This window comes from Macaca thibetana, chromosome 18 (assembly GCF_024542745.1).
Source record: "Macaca thibetana thibetana isolate TM-01 chromosome 18, ASM2454274v1, whole genome shotgun sequence".
Taxonomy (NCBI): Eukaryota; Metazoa; Chordata; class Mammalia; order Primates; family Cercopithecidae; genus Macaca; species Macaca thibetana.
The window spans coordinates 55,917,334-55,922,554 of record NC_065595.1 but is presented as its reverse complement, the minus strand read 5'-3'; the positions used below and the strand labels follow the sequence as shown (position 1 = coordinate 55,922,554).

Below are 5,221 nucleotides of genomic sequence, written 5' to 3'. Positions count from 1 at the left end.
AACTGCTGGTAGTTGGGAACCAATATTTGGAGCTACTCATTAAATAAATTACCTAGATTAAGGAGTTTTCCATGATTATAAACACAGGGAAGGATGAATGTCTTTAAAACCTATAGTCTTTTAAAATAAAGACTAATGCAAGGTTGCTGAACAAGCAGTCCTAGACCCTGGCCACGAGGCCCACAGAGACTGTTGATCAGGGCCCTCCCATCACAGGAGAGAATTGGAATGGAGCTGCTGGGAGTCAGGATAGAACTGCTGCTTCTGTCTCTCTGGGTGTGCGCAATCTTTGATTGGCATGTGAACTCCCTGACTCTGTTTCTGTATCTCTGAAGAGGAGTCTGAACACTGATCAGGACAGGAGTATTAGACGCGTCTGGCTCAGGATGCAGTTACAAACAAAGCTGATTCAACAAGGCATGGTGAGTTCTTCTTAAATGTCCATGTACGCAGATCACCTGGTGATTTCGTTAAGCTGCAGCTTCTGGCTCAGGAGCATCCGGAGTATGATCTCATGTGTGCATTTCTGATGATGCTGGCCTACAGATCACACTTTCAGTGGTGAGGGCTTTAACAATAAAGAAAATGTTAGCTCGTTTAATTTGAAGACTCAGGAAAAGTATTGACTTCAAATAAGGCTTGTAACAGTTGTTCAATAATGTCATGAAAGTGCTGTTTTTTTTAACTTCTTCCTGTGTTCTGTAAAGTTGGCTTCACCTTTGGGCTGGCTTTCCTCACGGGACCAAGATGACTGCCTGCAGTCCCTGAGGCTTTGGTTCATACTTCCTTGGGTGTGAACAGCAGAAAATTTGTCTCCAGTATTACCAACAAAATTGCTAAGATTCATTTTGATTGTACAGATGAAATAAATTGATTTGTTTAACTACAAGTGGAGCAAAGCTGGAGTGAAATTTCTAGAGCCTATAGAAATCAGGGCTATGAGAAGGGGAGGGTTTGCTGGGGAGGAAACCAAGAAATATCCTCTGTAGAGTCAAATAAGATAAAAGTTTTGATCAAAATTAACAAACGTAACACACACAAAGAGAGAGAGAGAGAAGGGAGGGAGAGAAAACATAGTTTGCCTATTTCTTCATCTGATTTGGGAAGCTTCTGAGTCAGGAAATGTTAGTTTTTGTTTATATCAAATACGTTTTGGAAATCATGACACCCTTTTAGGGATCTCTTTGGCATATTTTATTTATTAGTTTAAATAAGAATGTGGCTTTGTGTCAACAAGATTCACTAACAAGGGTTGGATTGAATAATATCTCTATAAAAAGATCGGAAAATCCAGAGCATGAGGAAACTTTTAAAGGTTTTGAGGTCTGTTTTTATCTTATAATTACAAATTTAACTTTGTTGTCCAGATAGAATTGGAGGGAGATAAAGGAAGTGTAGAATTCAAATAATTGTAGCAAATGAGAATATAAAGACAGAGTATGCAGTCAAACTGGGCGTGAGGCTGCTCTTCCCAGTACAGAAGCAATGGTTTGTTAACTAGGATAAACACAAATTAAAGTTAGGAGAGTTACTGCAGTTAATAGTGGTGAACTTCTTGCTAATCTTGCAGTAAGGGGAATCCAATTTTACATTCATGCCTTAAGAGAGGCTCAGAGGAAAAGAATAATATTATATCTTAGCACAATTATACTAGATACCCAGACGGGTGAAGCTATATGTTTCTCACCTTCATCTTGCTTCTGGAACCTGACAAGGTGGAATAGAAGCCTGCAAACCTGAGTAGTGCTGCTCTGGGAAACATTCTGGTCATACGATATGATGAACTGGACTAGTGGTTAATGAGTGAGTAGAGCTCTAGTAATAAGTCAATATCTCTGACTCTTATTTTTCAGGTTTTATCTACTACAAAGGATATCATTTGGGAAGGAATTTCTGGGAACTGCTCCCAAGAGAGCCATTGGACCATGTGGTAAACAACTCCTAGCTGATAGATTATTGGGTAAAGATAAACCTGGATGATCCCGTGCTTAGAAAGGTTCCTGATTATAATGAATAAGACGTAGCAGTGGCATGCCCAGTATACCATAGTGTGCTATGCACAAATATACATCACCCTTGTTTTTGTGGATGGCAAACTATTAAACAGAATAGGAAAGAACGGTGGATTCCTGATGGGAGTAGAACAGTAGGTACCACGTAGTGATTCTGACTTCCTCTGGGAATAGCCCCACCCTGAGGTGAAGAAGGCTATAGCAGGCCTGGTATACAGAAACTAAATTATGTCTACCTGTGTCTTGTATGGTGGACTCAGCATTTTGGGTACAAAACGTGTATTTTAGTTGCACTCAGGCTGTTAGTACCCAATGGCGACAACATGAATGGTAGAACACAGCACTGGCCTATGAGACAGAAAGGTGCTTTAGGGGAGATATCTTCTAGTTGAGGCTTCATGGAATGAACTGACTTTGCTTTTAGTGAGGAGTGGCATTTGGAGAAAAAGACTTATTAACTAGTATGAGCAGATTAAAGGGAATTCCCTTCCAGGAGGAATGCAAGAAATGAGAGTCAGCCTGGACAGGTGATGAGGCTTTAGTGAAGTAGGACAGGCCAACTCACAAATAATGCTGGATAATGCTAGGACCCAGTGTTGGGAAAGCCTTGTACCCAGACACAACAGGGTCTCTTGATTATTTTAATACAGACAGAGACCGAAGTAGCCATGGAGCAGTGGCCCTCCATTCTAGCTGTTGAGACCCGGGAGGCACAAGTATGGGAATCTTATGGCTCTTCACCCGTGGGAGTCCTCTAGGAATACTTGCAATTTACGCTGATGCAATGTGACTGCCCTTGCTCTAGGATAGATCAAAATAAGACATATCCTAAAGTACTGTTTTCAGAGGGAGGAACTGTTCTGAATATTACCATGTCCTCCCTGTAGCAGGGAGGTGAGCCCTGCTATGTGACAGCACACAATAAAATCTGGTCTTAGTACAAGCCTCTGAACCGAGACAGGGTGAATGGCTTTGTCTGTAACTGACCTGGACCGTAGAATAACCAATCATGACCAGTTGTCACGGTGCCTATTCATAGTAATATATGGTATATGGGCAAGGTTGATTATCTTGTGAAGGGATAGCAAATATGTCTGTAATTCTTAGTGATTTGTTCTGTAATAAAGCTGAACTATACCATGGTCATACTGGGATATAGCATAACATTGGCACTGCTGGTAACATTCAATTACCTTATGTAAATAGGTCTTATGATAACACTGATATTGATGATCAACTGTATTGGGAGATTTACTTAGAAACTCCTCAGAATTTATGACAGGAGGCGTTGGACCACAGCAGACAGTCTAATAATGTAATTTATGATAGGGACTTTGGCTTACATGGTATCTGCTCTACCACAGGAAAGGTTCCAGAAGGGCTGGAGACTAAAGGTATCAGCTCGACCTCTGAAGGAGATAGAAATTGAAGGTCAACTATGTGTGCAGTTAGTCATGTCTTTGTAATAAAATCTCTGGACACCAGAGCTCAGGGGAGCTTCCCTGGCTGGTGGTATTCCATGCACAATGTCACATGTTATTTTCAGGAATATTAACACCGTTCACAACGCTATGGGGAGAAGACAACTGGAAGCTCCGTGTGGACAAACCTCCTAGACTCTGCCCCACGTATCTCTTCCCTTGGCTGATTTGAATCTGTATCCTTTCACTGTGATAAACCATAACCATGATTATTACAGCTGTCAGCAATTTCTTCTATTGAATTGTCAAAACTGAGGGTGGTCTTGGGAACCCCTGAACTCTATTGTTGGTGTCAGGAGTGAGGGAAGTCTTGTGGACTATACTCCCTGACCTCACAGGTGCATTTTCCGACTTTATTTGGACCATTCTTTCCTCTCCCCAACAACATCATCCCCTTCTTCAAATATGTTTCTGCTACAAACATTATCCTTTAAATGGTTCCTTCGCTGCCATTATGACTATGGCGTAATCTGTAGTAAAGCACCACTAAGATGCTAATACAGATGTATGCGTGAATTAAAAAGTGATGCTAAATACATAGTAACCAATTTACTTCACATTAATAATTTAGCTATTTTTATTTGTTCCTAAACAAAAAGCAAAGAGGATCCAGTTCACAGAGCAGTTGCAACGTGTGCACAATTTTTATTAAACCAAAATGAAATCTTTTAAAGTTCTTGGGCTATGGAAGTCACCCAAATTCACTTCTTTTTTCCTATGAAGCTTCACTTTTTTTCCTTCCGATTCTAGTTAGAAGCTGACAGCCGACACGCCCTTCCCTCCTGCATTTTATCCTGGGGCAAAATGAGAAGACATCCTTCAGTGCCCTTAAGTACTATTCCTTTTAGTAGGAAATCAAACACACCCCCTAACTGGAGTACTATTTATTCTATTCCATCTGTTTCACATAAGAGCAGTAAAGTGATTGGAAGTGAAATGAAAAGAAAGAAAATGGCAAGACATGCTGCACAAATAACTTTCAAAGACTCATAAATTGCACATCTTGAAGATCTTTATGCTTGAGAATACTGGGCATCTGTGATCCACAAAATACTTTGCAAACTAATATTCTTGGCCCCCATTTTGTAACTGGCAAAAAAAGGAGGTAGGCAATAATAGGGACATTATTCAGAGTCATGGAGGAAGTCACGAAGAGCGCCAGATACAGAGCCAGTTACCCTGGTAACATTCTTCTGTTTTTCCATTCCTGCATGCCTTGGTATTGGGTTTCAGTTGTGGTTATTTAACCTATAGACTGATCATATATTCAGCTTCCACAATATGTCATGGGCATTTTCCTCTGGATTTGGCTGTCTTTCTCCTAATTCTCCTTTCACTATTTTCACTATGTCAGATGTACCACTTCAGGAAAATATGGTTATATGACAATCTAAACACAGAAAGTAGACAAGGCCACCTGGTGATGGTTCACGTGTAAAAAGATTACTCACTTAAAAAAGAATTCACAAAATTCTTTTAATCATCTCTTCTAGGTCACCACAAGAGATTTAATTTAAAAAATTTACAAACAAGTTTGAGAAGCATTTCTATTTCAAAAAGCAATGTCTTCAAACTTGCTGATACCCATTTCTTACTCAATTTTTATGTGAGATTACAATAAGATAACTTAAAATATAAAATAATTATATAATAAATATAAGTATATAATAAAGTAGTTTTAAATCTATAAAGTCAAAATTGCTATACATTTTTATGCTTATAATCCTT

At 39.5% G+C, this 5,221-nt stretch overlaps 1 long non-coding RNA gene across 1 annotated transcript; it reads left to right on the top strand.

Annotated features, from left to right (window-relative positions):
- The first annotated feature begins 335 nt into the window (after nucleotides 1-335).
- On the top strand, nucleotides 336-3,782 carry LOC126941341 (uncharacterized). The gene is made up of 3 exons (XR_007721265.1): nucleotides 336-422; nucleotides 1,854-1,930; nucleotides 3,559-3,782. It is a non-coding gene; the product is annotated as an uncharacterized LOC126941341 (long non-coding RNA).
- Nucleotides 3,783-5,221: the final 1,439 nt, after the last annotated feature.